The sequence below is a fragment of the Ictalurus punctatus genome, chromosome 8 (genome assembly GCF_001660625.3).
Source record: "Ictalurus punctatus breed USDA103 chromosome 8, Coco_2.0, whole genome shotgun sequence".
NCBI lineage: Eukaryota > Metazoa > Chordata > Actinopteri > Siluriformes > Ictaluridae > Ictalurus > Ictalurus punctatus.
Genome location: NC_030423.2, coordinates 11,536,717 through 11,546,153, shown reverse-complemented (window position 1 = coordinate 11,546,153; position 9,437 = coordinate 11,536,717). Strand labels below are relative to the sequence as shown.

Genomic DNA, 9,437 nt, shown 5'->3' with positions numbered 1-9,437 from the left:
CCTTGAGTTTCCTGTATGTTTTCTGTTGTCTGTTCCACAATAGTAGGAGTATATATGTACATAAAATGTTTATTTTAAGAAGCAAGTGTGAAGACATATTGGAAATAAAATAGATAACTGGGCATGGCTTATTAATCATTTGAATAAAAGATAATTGAGAAACTGCTTTTTAAGTCAGTTTTAATGCGGAGACCAGAGTTCTGGTAAAGTTGTAAGCATGTACTGCTTGCACTTCTCTCTGAAAATACATTAGCAGCATAGCTCATGTTTGCAAAAATAGAAGAAAAAAAAATTGCTGAGCTGTTATGGAAGAAATTACCTTTTTTTGGGGGGGGGGCAACTACAATGCAGGATTGAGTATATACACAGACTGCCTCAGTGTTCTTTGCTCCCAGTCCCACAGGACCAAATTTTCTACAGTGTAGACTTTCACAAGCTTTTTCATACACCTGGTTCAATCCTCTAAGTGTTTGAGCAGGGGAGACACTACATGCTGCAGTGATGTGGCATAAAATGAACACTGGACTTTCTTGTCCTTTGTCGAGTCACTGGTTATTAAAATGCTGGCTTGGGTGCTCTGGAGCCATGAGTTCTGCCCGAGCCTTCCTCTGCAGCTTCACCACAAATAAATTATTAGTCCAAAGTACAGCAAAAAATGTTATTTTTATGCCAGTACAATAACAAACAGTAAAAAATTTTCTCATCAAAAGGTCACTGGCCCCATTTTATAGTCGTACATTAAACATTACGTCTCAAGAAAAATTTCCAGTTATCAAGTTATATGATTTAAAGAGCTCAATGGCTTCTTGGATTCTTATCCATTTTCTATACCGCTGATCCAATACAAGGTTGCAGGGAGCCTGGAGCCTATCCTGGGGAACTCGGGACACCTTGGACGGGGTGCCAATCCATTACAGGGCCCAATCGCGTATACAGTCCCGTACCCATTCACACACTATGGACAATTTGTAAATGCCAATCATCCTACAACACGTCTTTGGATGGGCGAAGGAAACCCCTGAAGCAAACTGCATGCACGGCGGAGGCGGATCGAACCCCCAACACCGGAGGTGCGAGGCGAACATGCTAACCACTAAGTCACCGTGCCCCATCTTATCAATACCCTTCTGCTTAAATAATATGCAATGTTAATATCTACAGTTTTGTAATCTTTGATGCTTTTCAGATGCTACAATTGAAATCACAAACACTGAACCAAGTCACTGATTATAAAAGTGGTGGCGTAGGTGCTCCAGAGCTGTGAGATTCTGTGCATGATTCTCCTTCTCAGTCTTGAGTTGGGCCTGAGTCTCATCCAGCTCTATCTGTAGCCTCGTGCTCCATCCTGGCTGCCTGCACTTCTCTCGCACCTTCAATCTTCTGTTGCTCCTTCACTCTCTTCAACTCTTGGGCTAAATCTGAGCATTCCTGCCTTATTTGGCGTGAGCCGGCATTGGATTTTCTCAGGTCAGCCCTTAGCCTATTTGCCTCCATGGCCTTTTCTTGGCTCTGCTTAGCAAGCTACTCTAATTGAACACCCATTTTGTGATTTTCCATCTTCAGAGTCTTCACCACCAAGGTTTGACGTGCTGCCTTTTTTCTTAAGCCCTTCAGTTGCTCTTCATGTTCCTCCAGCAACCCCTGCAGCTGATTCTTCTCCTCTCGCTTGTTGCTCAGTTCTTCCTCAGAAGTTTTGAGCTGCTCCCTCAGCCTCCATTGGTCTCTTTCTATTTCATTCAGAGCTACCCGGATTGTTGAGATGTCCCCCTGATTCCAAATGCACCTTGTTCTCTCACTGCAGTCTGTATTCTGTGTTTCACACGAATGTTTATCCTGTCCATCAACTGGATCGTCATTTCTGCTCATTCTCTGTACCAGGTTCCTCCTCTTGATCATTTCTTCCTGCTGTTGTATGCTTCTCAATACACTTAAATAGATCTGCTTCCTAGATTCAGTCCTGTCCGATGGCAGATTTAAAAGTGTATAAGCGAGTCGCGGTTCTTCAGCACTGTAGACTTTGCCTTCTAGCAAGACTTGGCAAGTGAAGTGAGGAGGAAACAGCTTTTCCACCCAGTGATGGCTGGAGTCAAGGTCTTCATGCAGTCCTGTCATTTTTCTTTAACACGTTCCTAAAGACTACTTAAAGCATACAAAACAGCAGATCAGGAAAGGACCAGGTACTCGTTCATGAGCGCTAGAAATGTCTCTTCCTGTGTGTGTGTGTGTGTGTGTGTGTGTGTGTGTGTTTTGTTATTGTTTTTGTTTACGACAGTAACCATGGAGAATTATATTCGACACATCAGAATCAACGCACGTGTAACGACGATAACTAAGCTGGTTTTGTTATAAATTATTACATTTAATGCTGTCTCATTTAGGAATAATAAGAAGAAGCAGAAGGAAGACGGAAGCGATGGTGAAGTTTTGCACATTTTGTCAAACCTTTTCCGTTTGCAAAATATCGCCATCTAGTGGTGACGCTGCAAAATGTACAGCAGCGCTTTCTTTGATCTCAAAATAGTTTGTTACTGATAGCAGGAAGCTTTTATATACAGTACTACCTTCATATAAAAAAAAATACAACGAACAATGTACGAAAAGTATAGCCTACTATATGCTTTATACATCGGAGCATGCTGTATATAGGATATGCAATAAGGTGGCGATTATGCAGTGTTGGACATATTGTTCTGTGTGTTCATACTGCCCCCTGCTGCCCTGACCTACCAATAACACTTCTAAATAATAAATAAATAAAAGTAGAGGCGTAACGTAGAGGCGCTGTCAGTCTAAAAAAAAGCCAAACTACACATAGCCGGGGTCCCCTCCTTTTTTTCCCCCCTGACTCCGGATTATAAAAGGCGATTATTATCTCATGATATAATCAGCGAACACTTAACAAATTAAACCGAGGACTGAGACTCATAACATCGGTTTCCTTTCAGACTTTTGCCAATGTAGGATATAACAGGCTATTATGAGAATATTACACTTCTACTATGCTTATTTCTTACCAATTATGTCTATCAAACCAAATGACCCAGCATATTTGGAAATACAGTTCAGATATATTCGCCTTAAACAAAGGAAACTAAAGTGTAAGTCCAGAAATATACCACAGAAATCAGAATCGGGTTTTCTCACCAAGTGCTTCTTGGAACATAACTGGGGCAGCCTACATAGGCCTATAGAATAAACCATGGTTCATAGTAGGAAGGCATATTATATAATTTTACAGGCTACCTTTGATTAACAGACACAACACCACTTTGAGTTTGAGGGGCTGGTGGCTTGCAGGGAAATCCAGCAGGGAATGTTTAGGGAAACTCTGCCTTTGATGCAAGGCACAATGGCGCTATAGAGTTGTGGGGGTAGGGTTTACACAGGTCAGAGGTCACTCCAGCCTTCCCATGGGTTTCCAGCTATTCGATAAGGCGCCGAAACAAAAAGGAAACAGTCTAACAACACACTTAAAGTGCTTGGCCAATTTTAACTCGAAACGCTGTTTTCTTATAGCCTACGTAAGAACTGCATTTCTCAGGGCTGATCATTTTTTGTTGTTGTTGTTCCACTTGAATTGGGGTTTAAATGAACAGGTTTTGTTGGCATATACGTGTTCTCTCTGATCTTACCCAACCTCCAGCAAAACAAACAAACAAACGCACAAAACAACAAAAGGATGCTCTTCAATTACATGCATGACAACTTTTTGTGCTTCATATAACTAGAGAACTGGCGACATGGCTTCAATATGAAACATCACAGTAACTGGGCTATTAGAGTAGAGTATAAGAGTTGTAAGATTTGTGTAGGATTAAAAACAAATCCTAGCACAACCCAAAGTACCCTTTATTTTTTATTTTTATTTTTTTTATTTTTTTTTTTTAAATATAACACCAAGTCAGAAAAAAGCTTTAAAAAATCAACACTATCGGGGATTTACTAATTTATGATCACGAGAGTCGAATTTATTATAGACTATTTATGTCCATACATATTTATACATCTTGTAGGCAATTTACTCTTTATATATCCCTGTATTTTTCTCCTTACTATCTCTTTTTTTCTTCACCGGTCCTGCTGCTACTGTGACACCCTAATTTCTCCATCTGGGGATTAAAAAGTCTTATCTTATCTATTTATTTATTGGCTCCCTCCATTGTTCCTTGCTACTAGATTTCTCTTACATGAAGAACGGATTGTTCTGTCAGTTCTTGCGATTTTAAGTGGTTAGTTGCTTCAGAGAATATCCAGTAATCTAATTGGCTAATCAGGCATTATAACACGCTACACTAATACGATTTTTTTTATTTATATATATTTTTAAATAATAAAACATATTAAAGAGTGAAAAAAAAATATTAAGGTGGTGAAGCAGATCAGATTGTGTTCATTTGTTTCAATAAACTGGAATCAAAGACGGAGGAGCCGCAATAATTATGCAAATAGAATTGAAGCGGATGTTGTCGTGCACTGGGTGGTGTGTGTGTGTGTGTGTGTGTGTGTGAGAGAGAGAGAGAGAGAGAGAGCGAGGGAGAGATTGCACTGGGGAGTTGAGTGTGTGTGAGAGAGAGAGGGAGAGAGAGAGCGCGCACTGGGGATGTGTGTGTGTGAGAGAGAGAGAGAGAGCGAGAGAGAGAGCGCGAGCGCATTGGGGAGGTGTGTGTGAGAGAGTGAGAGAGTGAGAGAGAGACAGAGAGAGAGAGCGCACTGGGGATGGGAGAGGGAGAGAGAGAGACAGAGCACTGGGGAGGTGTCCGACACATGACCAGACGTTCGCGCCTCTTTTGGATTCCCGAAGATTCAAAACAAGTTTTCGAGGTAATTGACAGATTTAACTTCTATAAACATGGTAAAAATCATTTCTACAAAGTGACTTTCTGCTGCTCTAACACTGTCTTCGTGATTTCCTGACTTTCGTATGTGTCTAAAAACTCGTCGTGTTTTCGTTGGAGGAGAGGAGAGGAGTAGAGAGGGGAGAGGCTTTTGTGTGACAAGCCATAGCTTCCATGCAAGATAACATAACAATAGTCAACATGTAGACGAGTGTAATTCCTAGATTGCTAAACCTTTTTCTTTTTTTAAAAGAAAAAAACTATATTTATGATTAAAAAAAAAGTTCTCAATTTACAAGAAATGCTTTTAGTTCTGTTTCGAATTTAAAATAATTGAATCACCACCTGTTTGATTTAACACTGAAAGCCTAAATTATCTGCTAGATATTAGGAAAGAGAAACATCCAGAAACCAGGGCCAGACAATAATATTTCAGATTGAACTCAGGTCCATGTAACGTCCCTGTAGCCTATAATTCCCCCCTATGGAGATATAAATGTTTTTATTTTCAACAACTATGTTCTTCACACGTATCGGCTTTAATGTGATATCTTGTTTACTGTGTTGGTTTCATTGGTGAAATCCATTCCGTACTTCAAAGTCTGGAGTTCCCTCGAGTCCAGGAAGACCTACTGGGGACCCAAAGTGGATTCACAGCAACATTCCCTAACTTTGGACAAATTCAGTCAGTCAAATCCTGGATATTTCAGGAAGCTGCTCAGTACCAGCCTTGTCAGAATGCTATCTGCACTATTTTAAACACACTAGTGTAGTAGCGTACATGCGGATATTTGGACACAAGTCTGTTTGAAGACTTTCTGTGTTTAGTAGGCTACACTTTTGTCGTTCAAATTTTTTTTTTTTTTACACCAACAAGTCTTGTGTTTAATTGTAACTCCCCTCCCCCTTTAAACACGTTGTGTTGAAGGCCACCTGCAACTTAAAAACAACACAACGATTTGCACGAGGTCACACTCTCCATCTAACATAACTTTAGGCCGTAGGACTGTACTGGTTTCTCAGCTTTTAATTTTATTTTCTTAATAGTTGTCAAATACGACGCCACAGCACGAAATCCTGCCGAAGTTTCCGAGAAGTTGATCATCTTCAACAATGAGGAGGCGCTTGGAGAGAGGGCCTTCTACTGCTTGCTTTGCTTTTCTTTTCTTCTCTTCATGTTTACACTAAGGTCACAAGGGAAATCCTAGATTGATAATTAGAAAAAAAAAAGTCATTTGAGAATAGTCAACTAGTTCCTGGATTTAAGTTTAAACTTTAGGTTTGATTGGAGTTTGTGTGGTTTTACTTGGTTCCTTCCGTTCTCCTCAATGGAGATCCTCCATTTTGATGATAAAGGGCGCGTGGAAAACACGCTGCTCACGAGCTCGAGTATTTCATGTGAATCCGGTCTGCTATTTCAGATAAACGCGAATATCACAGTTTAACCACAAAACTGAAAAAGTTTCCGACGTGGAGCTAAAATTGCACTCGCTTGGATGACGATTCCTTAAAATTATTCTCCAGGAAGGGATTGGGAAGGCCACGTGGCTTGCCATCAACTCATGCCATATCTAAGTAGCCCTTATGTTTTTTTTTTTTTTTAACACAAGAGTTTATTTACCTTACTGAACGATGAAGCAAATTACGCAGCAAACGTTTGAATTAAGAAAGTCTGACGTGTCTGAAATTTGATCACTGAACTTAAATGGATTTCTACAAAGCAACCTAAGTCACGTGGCTGTGCTTGTTTCCTGCGGTGAGTTTTCATTAATCTGCTGATCCTCCCCTATATTATACTTCATTAAGTGATTGGGAAGGAAGGCCACGTGATCGGACATCAAACTGTAGTGTCCAAGTAGCCGACGTCTCTTTTAGCTAGGTAAGAGTTAGTTTTTGTATTAAGTGATGAGGTGGATTACTCGTTAAGCAGCCCCGATTAGGAAACCAATGTTGGAAATTAAATTAAATCCACGTGCTTGTTGTTGAGTCCATAAAGTGTTTGCATTAATCTGTTAAAGTGTTTGTTGTTTCTGGCAAGTGACATTTTCCCTTCACAGCTATTTTATTTTTTTTTATATATGTATAAAATGTATGTATATAAAATGTGTGTGTGAGAGATATATATATCACATTTATTTATTTGTGTATATATACATTTTCCCCTCATAGCTATTTTAAATTATATATATATATATATAATTTTGTGTATATATTATATATACATTTGTTTATATATTTCACTCATAGCTATTTTAAATTATATATATATAATTTTGTGTATATATTATATATACATTTGTTTATATATTTCACTCATAGCTATTTTAAATTATATATATAAAATATACACATTTATTTATTTTTCTGTGCATATATACATTTTCCCCTCATAGCTATTTTAAATTATATATATATATATATAATTTTGTGTATATATTTTATATATATACACTTATTTTTATATATATTCCCCTCATAGCTATTATATATATACATATATATACATATACACACACACATATACACACGTGTGTGTATATATTTATATTATATTATATTATATTATATATTTTTTGCATACACATGGGCTATTTTCCTGTGGCGAGCATGAAAACTGAATAAAGTTGATCTACTTGTTTTTGGAGCATTCTTTTATTTCCCGGTGACTACATATGTTTCATTCATGTCCCTCAGTTGTGGAATGAACTTCCAACCTCAATCCGGACAGCAGAATCTGTCACTATCTTCAAAAAACAGCTAAAGACCCACCTCTTCCATGAACACCTAACTAACTCCTACAATACCAACCCCACATTATCCTTTTAAAAAAAAAAAAAAAAAAAAAAAAAAAAACACCTACTCGGCGCACTTTACTTTTCTAGAACTCAATTTTAACGATCTTGTATAGTAGCACTACTTGTCTTGTTCTCTGCCTGATATATCGCTTTACTTGTATTTCCTCATTTGTAAGTCGCTTTGGATAAAAGCGTCTGCTAAATGAATAAATGTAAATGTTTAATCTGGTCATTTGGGATTGCTGTAATTTGCTTTGATTTTTATTTATTTATTTTTGTTTGTACAGGTTGTTGGAAGATTCCTGTGGATCATGTCTCCTATAAAGGCACTCTAAATTGGATGTCAGTGCTTGTAAGCAAACTAATCCCATCCACGCTTTTCCTGCTAAGGTGCATCTTGTGCAGTCAGTGATCCAGTGTAGTATCTACTGCGCTTGGTGCTCCTTCAGGCAGGAGACGGTGTACGTTCAACGACTGGAAGCCGTGTCCTGCGTTAAGCATGTGTAAACCTCCTTGAATTATTGATCACGCTGTCCTATTTGTTAACACACTCCCCGGAGAGTATGTAATGGCACTTTGTGCTTGGCTTGTCGTCCTGGCAGTTCCAAAGTGCTCACAGTGCAGGTAGTAGCCGCTGATCTACTGCAGTGTGTGCACTTCATGTATTGCCGGTCATCTGCATCAGGACAATCGGAGCAACACTGGGAATGCTCTGTTGCACAGCGAGTTTTGCAGGTTTGCATCCAGCTTTAATACAATATGCTGTGCAAATCCATGCAAAACTGGCGGTTACAGGGGGAAACTTCACCAATGAATCTAAAACTAAACATGCTTCTGGGTTTGCAATACGTTTGTATGCATTTCGCGTTTTAGATAAGGATGTACACACGTGCATTTAGTTGTTTCACCAGCTGATGTACACAAGCATGGCTGGTTGTTTGTTTGTTTGTTTGTTTGTTTATTTATTTGTCAGTTTTGTTCTAGTTGCATGCATATGTTTGTCTTGCTGTTTTCGGGTGGATGACTTTGCAATTTTAGCGATACTCGAAATATTCTCTGAAAAAAATTGCACGGTATCCATCTGTAATCCGCCAGATCACGTGACCCCTCAGAGCAGCATAGTATGTTTTGAAACTATAACAGTATAAATTACTTGTGCTGGTTTCCAGTTTCAAGTATCATAATCAGTATCAGCCTCTTTATCTACTTATTGGCAAATGAAAATACTCTTGTATCTGGTGTTAAATCATCCCTTTTTGGCCCACACAGGTATATACAGTATGGCCAGCAGGTGGCGGTGTAGACTCGCGTAAGCAAAATCTGTTTTCCTGGAACGTTGTTTTTTGTTTTTTGGGTTTTTTTTTTTTTGCTAGTAGTTAGTTGTCCAACATAATCTAGGCTAAATGTGCTAACTGTATTTGTCCGAGTGATGAAATGAAAAGACCCTTTGCATGTAAAACTGAGTGTAATAACTGTATCTTTGCCTCCAGTACATATAAAACATTCTTAGAGTTTTTAAATGATGTCTGTTGAACAAACGTTTTGTTGAAATAAACAATAAACATTTTGTCTCCGCATGTGCACTAGATAAATATTTGATCTAGGTCTTACACAATTAAATAACTAATTTTAATGGTGAGAGAGAGAAGTAGCCAATTATTTTCCTTGTTTGTAGTAAAAATCAGATTTTATATTGGAAGTACAAATTTTTGTAAAACTAATTTAGTGTTTGTTAGGCCTATACACTCTTATAGGTTCTTTAATGATTCTTTACAGCAACATAGGTTCTACAAAGAATCTTCTTGTC

The 9,437-nt window shown here is 38.4% G+C and overlaps 1 long non-coding RNA gene across 1 annotated transcript; it reads left to right on the top strand.

The window, feature by feature from the left end:
* Nucleotides 1-4,514: 4,514 nt before the first annotated feature.
* Nucleotides 4,515-9,207, top strand: LOC128633491 (uncharacterized). The gene is made up of 2 exons (XR_008396905.1): nucleotides 4,515-4,821; nucleotides 7,918-9,207. It is a non-coding gene; the product is annotated as an uncharacterized LOC128633491 (long non-coding RNA).
* Nucleotides 9,208-9,437: the final 230 nt, after the last annotated feature.